This window comes from Poromitra crassiceps (genome assembly GCF_964638095.1).
Source record: "Poromitra crassiceps genome assembly, contig: HAP1_SCAFFOLD_127, whole genome shotgun sequence".
Taxonomy (NCBI): domain Eukaryota; kingdom Metazoa; phylum Chordata; class Actinopteri; order Beryciformes; family Melamphaidae; genus Poromitra; species Poromitra crassiceps.
In genome coordinates, this window is record NW_028152233.1 from 56,235 (window position 1) to 65,493 (window position 9,259).

Consider the following 9,259-nt stretch of genomic DNA (forward strand, 5'->3'; position numbering starts at 1 on the left):
ATCGACTTCTACAACATCAAGTAACGTTATTTAATTAGCTAGCGTTAGCTGGATAAGTTGTTTCACTGCCGTTGTGGTTGTTAGATAACGGGGCTTTTCACTGTCTTCACAACGACTGCAAACGTTACTACGTTAAACGTTAAACGCTAACGTTACTCTTGCTGCAGTAATTGTCAAGGGTTCAACAGAATGTATTTCCTCAGCCTGTATAGCTATCAACATGAAATAAAAAGCATTTGAGAGCTTAAACCCGTGGGTTTTTATTTGGAAGGGTTACATTTGCCATAATCTTTATTAACATTTCTTAAAATGCATTAGAATATTAAAATTTTTAATTTTTGGGGTTAAAGATAAAACATTTTTTTAATGAACATTAGGGCAAATATAATACGAAAAGCCAAAGGGTTAAGCTCTCAAATGCTTTTTATTTTATGTTTCTATGTGCTACAGAGCCTGAGATATGAAGGCTTTAGTGAATACTGACCGCTCTCTCTGAGAAGTTTGGATTATTATTTTTTTTACAACTGTAATTTTTTTTGTTATTAGAGTGTGTAAAGTACCGAAAATGGTACCGTTTTGGGTACCGTACCGAATTCCAGGTACCGGTATCGTACCGGTATCGGTTCAAATGTGAACGGTACCCATCCATACTCTGAAGGGATTTATTTTGAAATGTGAAGAGCACTCTGCTCTGAAGGGATTTATTTTGAAATGTGAAGAGCACTCTGCTCTGAAGGGATTTATTTTGAAATGTGAAGAGCACTCTGCTCTGAAGGGATTTATTTTGAAATGTGAAGAGCACTCTGCTCTGAAGGATTTATTCAAAGGAGATCTTCTGAAGAAGGAAATGGAGGGTAACAAGTTGACAATTCAGTCTGATATCAGGAGGACAGCCCAGCTTGGCAGTATACTGAATTATACTTCTTGCCAATAAAGCTAATTCAACTGAGACCAAGTGAGAGAGAGACCAGAAAGAGAGAGAGAAAGAGACCAGAAAGAGAGAGAGAGAGAGAGAGAGAGAGACAGAGAGAGAGAGAGAGGTGATGCCATCCTACCTGCCCCAGGTGTCCTGTCCATCACAGGTGAGTGGGCGGAGCTTGTCGTAGGGGAAGGCGTTGTCAAGATAACTGTTGTAGAACATGGTAGAACATGGACTTGATGTGCTGTCTGGAACATGAAGAGTAGAACAGCAAGTCAAGTCAGAACATGTCTCATGAAGAGCTCAGCTGTCCTGCTGTTAACGTGCATTGTAGCGGCGGATGGCATCGTCCATCACGATGTTTCACTGTGGAACCATCACGATGTTTCACTGTGGAACCATCACGATGGCTCAAATTTGGCTGACATCGCACAACCCTAATTCACTGACTCATCTTATGACATCACTGATAATGTCATAGGCATTGTGACATCATCAGTAGGACAAAAAATGGAAACAGAGTCCACTTGCTCACTTTTAGATAAGGATTCTGCAGCTGTTCTCTGGAAGTTTGCCTATAGAGTTTTGAAAGAAAAAAGCAAATCGATTCAAGCCCAGCCTCAAAAAATTGAATCATCAGTGATGTCATAAATATTTGTGTCAATAATGATGGCACTGATGACATCATTATTATTGACACACAAAAAATCATCGGCACTGATAAAGCCATAGGCATTGTGACATTATCAGTGACTGATGTGCAACAGTACAACTGATGTGAAGTTGAGTGTGCTGTGCATGCCTATAGAGCAGGCGATTGTGCGCTGATGACCCATGGTCTGTCTATTTTCTGAAACTTTCAAGTCCTTGATTTTGTTCTCTGCAGTTAATAGTATGAGTTGTGCCAAACAAACGTTAATATCTCAAAAACTATACCTGACATGGCTTATATTTTGACATTCTGAGTGAGAGCAGAAGTAGCTCGAGAGTTTGATATATATGCATGTCGTGTTAACGTTGTGTGAACTGTCGCAGTTTTTAAAATGTAAACAGAGTTAACTGGCTAGTCAGACAATCAAGCCTTGCACCATTTGCCATTGCCACCCAGTGACGCGGTTTGTTTACCAAAATGCTGCATCTATAGGCTACATCTATATTATGCTGGCAAGCTATTTCAAACTGCAATAGTTTTATGAAAAATGTATCCTGTAATACATTTACATTTAAAAATATACTGTTATATAAGATAATAGTGATCAGCATAATGTTGAACAAAGTGAGTGACCATTTATGGTATAACTATATTTGTGGTTTCCAGTAGGCCTGCACGATATGAGGAAAATCTGTGATGTGCGATAACATTGTTCAATATAGTAGCAATGACGATACAACTTGCGATAAATAAACAAATATTGAAGTATGTATATTAGCCATACAGTTCCTATGTCTTTCTGCTTTAATAATGCTAACATAGACCCCAAACATAGCCTATAGCAGCCTACCCACTGAATAAATGAAATACACACTGACTCTAGCTGAAACTACACACAGCGTGTTTGGGCTTTGGCAGAGGGGCGGAGCGCACTGTTGTAAGAGAAAGGTGTACGCTGGATTTAACACAAGACAAAATGATCAGATGCTGAGTGGGAATGCATGACGCATGTCAATAAAACCACTTTTGTTAGTCATTGCGTTTCAGGCAGTCTTTGCGATGTGTTTATTGCGCATGTTCATATTGCGATGACGATAAAAATACGATTAATTGTGCAGCCCTAGTTTCCAGAGGCCTAGTATGTCATGACTTGTGTTGTTAAAATGTATGCAAATACATACCCCGCTAGCCGTTTCTGGCTCATAGTCATAGCATTATTAGCATAGCATTAGCGCCCCGGCTAGCGGGGTAAGTAAGTAAATACATTTGAGCCTATCATTCAAGAGGCCACAGTCAAAATGGCTCTCACCTTTTGCAGCGACAGCACCGTCTGCTTGGCCGGGTCACAGCCAGGGGGAGGAGGAGGAGGAGCGCCGACACACAGAAGACACAGCCGCCTGGAGCTGCTGTCTCATGAATGTGCTAACATGTTAACTACTAGCCTGGGTGGTAAAGCCAGCCTCCACGTGACCTCTATGTACTTTTTTTACATTGTTGACTTGTATCTTGTATGCTAACCATTGACATGCTAACCTACAGCCAAGCCAGAGGACACTAAGCCAAGCCAACAACAGTCACTGTGACGTCACATTGAAGGCTGGGTTTGGGGCGTGGTCTCGCGTCTAGACCTTGTTGCCATGGTGATGATGGGCGAGGCGGCGTTCCTTCAGATGCCTGAGGACCGATGCTGGGGGAAAAGTCTCTTATTATTTTGGCCCTCTGTCCTGGAACGACCTGCAAGTTCCATTTAAACTGAACCCTCTCACTTTGTCTAGTTTCAAACATGATCACAGAGGTCCTCGCCATTACCTGCTCCTGTTGAAATGTGTCATTTAGAACACTGTGTGTGTGTGTGTGTGTGTGTGTGTGTGTGTGTGTGTGTGTGTGTGTGTGTGTGTGTGTGTGTGTGTGTGTGTGTGTGTGTGTGTGTGTGTGTGTGTGTGTGTGTGCGTGTGCGTGCGTGTGCGTTTGTGTGTGTGCGTGCGTGCGTGCGTGCGTGTGTGTGTGTGTGTTTTCCATGTTGTATTGTGTTTCTCATGATGCCCTAACATGTAATTTTTGCTTCCTTGCCAGGCCAGCATTGTAAGAGTTTTTTTTTTTTTTTTTAATCTGGTTAAATAAACATCAAATAAATACAATGTTTACTAGTGTCCGAATTCTCAACTGTTAATTTGATTCATTGTATAGATTGGTTTCGACAATTCAACAACAAACATTCGAAATGTCCCCCAGGTTACTTCCTGTTGCAGTGTTTGCTAGTACAATAACTGTTAGGTTGCAAACTGTTGAGAAAACAACTTGTTTGATCGTTTCCCATCACTACACCACTACATGAGGAATAGTGAATGAGTGTGTAACATGTGTTTATGTGTAGTATGGTATAAGATGTAGGCTATATAACCTAGAGGTGTATAATGTAGTTGTTTAGTTTTTAATTGTGCCTATAATCAATTTCGGAATACAAGATAATGAGAGGAAAATGAACTCACCCAATATTGACTGCATGTCCTCATCCCAAATGAACCCACATTTTTTATGTGTGGTCGCCCTCTAGTGGACAAAAGTGGGGAAAGCATGCATTCGTTCTGAAGTCTCCCTATCTGCAGAGCCAGAGAGCCCAGCATCCATACAGGCTGCTGCTGGGAGACAGAAGTGTGACATTATAGCCTGTGTAGGGGGGAAGGATTTATGACATCACTGATGATGTCACATCATCTATGACATTGTCAGCGATGTCATAAATCACTGATGATATCAAGTATGCATGGAATTGGTGATGTCATCAGTGATGCCACGCCAGCAATTGTGATGTCATCGTGATGTCATCAGTAATGTCAAACCCAGCCATTTCTACCTGACCAGCGAAGAAGACCTAACCACGCCCTCGGGCTCGGCCGCCAGTAAATCTAACATTTATAAATTCTGTGCATTATATTCAGTCTGCCTTACACATTACAATTTGCGAGCACTGGAGAAAATGTATGAAGCATAACTTTAATAGCAGTTTCCCCAGAATATTTTGCATGCTTTAATATTCCTATTACCTCTTTGGCCCATCCCATTACTTAAGAACCACCCCATAACTTAGACATTATTTCACCAATTATTTCAGTTATTATTCAAATGTGTTTGAAAGTGGATAGAGATCAATAGCTTTCATTTGATTTTCTCTTACACATTATGACAAGAAGTCAGTTCTTTGGTGCAACAGAAGATTGTTTATTTTAGATATGTTTTCCCCAAAGGTCCACAAGAAGTCTTTCACAGTCCCGCATGTACAACCCGACAGACACGGCAGGGCTCTTAACAGTAGCCTGGGTAAACCCATCCCCCACGTGACCTGCTCTCAGACCTGTTCTCAGTCACACAGATAGTGACTGGGAACTGAGAGAGCAGGTCACGTGGTGGCTGGGTTTACCTAGGCTAGGTCCGGGGACCCCCAGGGGTCCGTGGCACTTTGCCAGGTGGTCCGTGAAAAGTTTCCAGGAAAAAAAATATATATATATTTATTTATTTTATTTTTTTACAAAAAACGAAAATATGGTATGCTTTAAATCTAAAATTGTTTATTGATTATATTCTAATCTAACAAACCTATCAATTTAAAAGTCAAGCACGTTACCGTGGAAACAAGCTTAGCCCAAAATCACAAATCAGAATGAGGGGGTCCCCGGTATATTTTCTATCTTGTAAGTGGTCCTTGGCAGAAAAACATTTGAGAACCTCTGGCTTAGCTAACAATTATATTGAACTCTGACCCCAAATCTTTAAATCCAGTCAGGGAGTTAAGGTCTGGAACAATGTGACTTTTGAAATGGGACAGAAAGGAATTACTCCAAGAGAACACTCGAATACAGAGGTTTTCAAAGTGGGAGGTGGGCCTCCCCAGGGGGACTCCAAGCAGTTTCACGGGAGGCTCAGTGAATCAGAGGGAAAAAAGATGACATTTTACATTAGTTGGAGCGTCAACAGTGTGCGGACTTCCTCTTCTTTCTATGGTGTGTATTTCGAGTCCAGCACCTGCAAATTTTACGGAGATGTGCGTGCTTCCCTTTTTGTTCTGATATTACATTAGTTATCAATAGGAGATCACATAGCATAGTCTAAATGTGTGTGATTTGGTTAATAGCTCAGAGACAGTGTAGTTTTAGATAATTTGACAGTTGTTGTCACTTTCCCAGAGTCAGAAACGAATAAATGCCATCAGACAGAGCTTCTTTATGTATTTGGTGTAGTCTGAAGTGTGTCAAACAGCAATATCAGGCTATCTTGGCTCAATTGTTGAGTGTCTAAAGTGTTCTTGTTAGTGTCACCATGATCTCATCCTTGGTTTCATTTCTCCAACTGCAGGAGCAGCACAGAGGCCAAAACTAAGGCCCACCGTGGCCCGCTGAGGGAGCTCTTCCCCATTGAAGACAGGCCCACGAAGCGGCGCACCTCCCCCTGGAGGTTCACCAAGTGGAGGTTCACCAAACAGAACAGCCACCTTTTGTAAATATACCAAATTGAACACTGCTGGGCTTTTGTGAGAACAAACGCAAGTTTACGGAGATAACGGGAGGATGAAAGAATATAATTACACCGTGCCGGTAGAGCAACGGTTTTCACCATACGCTTTCAACAGAGGGACTGTCCTTGCTGTTGCCGGATAGACTTTGCCATCATAGCCTCAGACACGCCTCTCAGTGAAGGCTATTCCATTCACAGCCGTCACTACAAGCTGACAGACACCACTGTCATTGGCTGCAGTGGTTGCCATGGTGACTCTCTGACCCTGACTAAAATCATTGAAGCCAGAGTAAAGATGTACAAACACAAACACTCCAACAACAAGATAATGACCATAGGAGCCATGTTGTCCACCATCCTGTACGGCAGGAGGTTCTTCCCCTACTATATCTAACATCATTGGAGGACTGGATGAGGAGGGCAAGGGAGCAGTGTACAGTTTTGACCCGGTGGGCTCCTACCAGAGAGACACCTACAAGGCTGGAGGATCGGCCAGTGCCATGCTTCAACCACTACTAGACAACCAGATTGTTTGAAGAACATGGAGGGTGTGCGGCACGTTCCTCTGACTCGGGAAAAGACGACCCAGCTGGTCAAAGAAGTCTTCATCTCGGCCACAGAAAGAGATGTGAACACTGGAGACGCTCTTCGGATCTGTATCATCTCCAAGGAGGACATCAAAGAGGAGACTGTCCCACTGAGGAAGGACTGAGCAGGGAAAGACTTATTCCCTCCCTGGTTTCATTGCTTCTACTGATTTGTTGTTTCAGAAATGGGATGTTTTTAGAAATTATTCACAATCTATTGATCATTTATTTTGATTGACCAACCATTGCTCTTCCTGTCTGTCCACATTTGAAGATAGTCCACAGCCAAGTCCACAATCTCTGCTTTCTCTATTTTTGGATTCTGCAATCACTGGGTGATACAGTGAAATGCAGGAAGAATACAGAGGTATGGGGAGGAGTGATGATTGGTTGGTTCAGACCAATCAGAGTCAGTCGTCCCTCCGGCCGATCCATTGTGGCACCAACTTTCATAGGAGTTCAAGGCAGATGGTGGTATCAAAAAATGTTGATATCTCAAAAACTATAGGCTACATCACATTGCTTATATTTTGACTGAGTGTTAGCAGAAGTAGCTCAGGGTCTGATGTATAATAGTGTTAAAGTTGTGTGAACTGTCGCCGTTTTAAAATGTGTGAATTTAGTCAAAAGTACAGCCTGCTAGGGTGAGACACACTCAAGGCTGGCTCCATAGGGTCCTATTATAAAGGCTGAAAAAAGCATAAAACTTAAACTGTGAACAGTAGAAGATAAATTAAAGCTGAATTAAGGTGATGCAGTCCTAAAAGTGGTGACTCGTTTAAAGTTTAAATGGAGTGTCTAGCTTAAAGTATGAAGGAGCAGTTGGAGTTCAAAGAGGGCATGGTTTCACCATGAACTGCTGTTTCCGGCAGTTGCCCCCAGAAAAACAGCACCATTGAGAAGTGTTCACACATTTGTAATCTATGTTATTGTGTTTGATTTATTTTGTACCGTTTTATGTCTAGTAATTATTAATGCACTTTAATTTGTTATTTTGATTATAATGTAGTTGTCGCTGCTACTGTTAATTGTACTATTATTTATTATTGGGTCGTAGTGTTTTATGTTGATGATTAATGTTGGTTCCGCCTGGTGTTCGTATCCCAGGGGAACGTTGTAGGTGGAGAACAACTGCCCGAGTTCCTGTTGTCAACACACATGTGAAAGCTGAGCTATTAGCCTGCTAGCCTGCTACTGCCCTTGCCGTTTGGCTATGTGTGATGAATAAATAAATAAACCCGACAGTAACTGTAGCCCGATTCACTGAACCCACAGCCTGAAGAGACGGGGAGCACACGTCTAAAACTTAGGGTTACACATTCAAGCCTCTCTCTTTTAATTGTCTGTGAGCTGCTAGTTAAGAAATAGCTTTCAATCATTCATAAATACATTTAGGGAAACATTTATTATTATTATTATCATCATCATTGTTGTTATTATTATTATTATTATTATTATTATTATTATTATTATTATAATATACATATTTGGGGGGCAAATACCGTGGTCCAATTTCATTCAGGCAAATCACCAGACACCAACCAACCACTCAGGTGAGGTCCTTTGATAACAACAACATGGCTGCCTTCTGTAGCGTTCAGACTAGCATGTTCTGTAGAGGCAGACACCGGTGGAAAAGGGCTAAACAACTGTTCCTACAATTTGACAAGAAACCTGACAGGTAACAACACATATGTTATTTAAATCTGTGAACATAGCTTCTTCTCGTGCACATAAAGAATTGCCTGGCTCGTTATGTTAAAAGTTCAAAGGTGAGCTAATAACGTTAAGTTCGATAAGGCGAGGTAGCCTCAACGCGAAGAGTCTCGTGTTGAGGCTAAAGGCGATTTTGTTTGTTTGTTTTTATCAATCAATCACATGTAGACCTCCTTCTTCTAACGGTTTTATTGTATCACCTTTTCTAAGATAGTGATTTTTATTTCTCCAAATAAAATTGAAAATCTTTTGATTAATTTATTTGATTAAGTTGTCAGGAATGGCTAGTGAAAAGGCTGGGTATATAAACCTAGATAGCGTTTCAATTTTAGTAATCAAGATACGTCCAAAAATTGAAAGATCCCTCTGTAACCATGAATTAAGAATAGACTCACTTTTCTTAATAGTAGTCACAATATTTCAGTCTTCTCTGGCTTTACAAAGGCTAAAGGCGAGGTAGTCAAACAACGTTACCCAACGTCCATTCAGATCCCTGTCTTGTGTCCCAGCGTATGGCATACCGGTATACCAAGTAAAATAATGTGTAGCGATAAGCAAAGCAACATTATTTACATTTTTGAATGGAGTGTGGCGTGACGGTCTCTCCATACAAGAGAGAACTTAAGGGGATACGATATGTAATGATGTAACTGGTAACGTTATGACCACTGACCTAAGTTATTACATCAACTTGTATCTTTAATGGCTAAACATTAACGTTACGTTGGGAAAACTTGATCAAAATGTCAGGAACTGAGATACAGACCAAGTAGCTAGGACTTAGTCAGATAATTAATCACTGCCCCCCCCCCTTATTTAGACAAATTTTTAAGAAATAAATAAATAAAATAAAATCATCATATAAAAGGGAGTAAG

General features: G+C 41.1%; 1 pseudogene across 1 annotated transcript; it reads left to right on the plus strand.

The window, feature by feature from the left end:
- The first annotated feature begins 6,133 nt into the window (after positions 1 to 6,133).
- On the plus strand, positions 6,134 to 6,792 carry LOC310772563 (proteasome subunit beta type-1 pseudogene; annotated as a pseudogene). Its single transcript has one exon. The product of its transcript is annotated as a proteasome subunit beta type-1 pseudogene (transcript).
- The last annotated feature ends 2,467 nt before the right edge of the window (positions 6,793 to 9,259 follow it).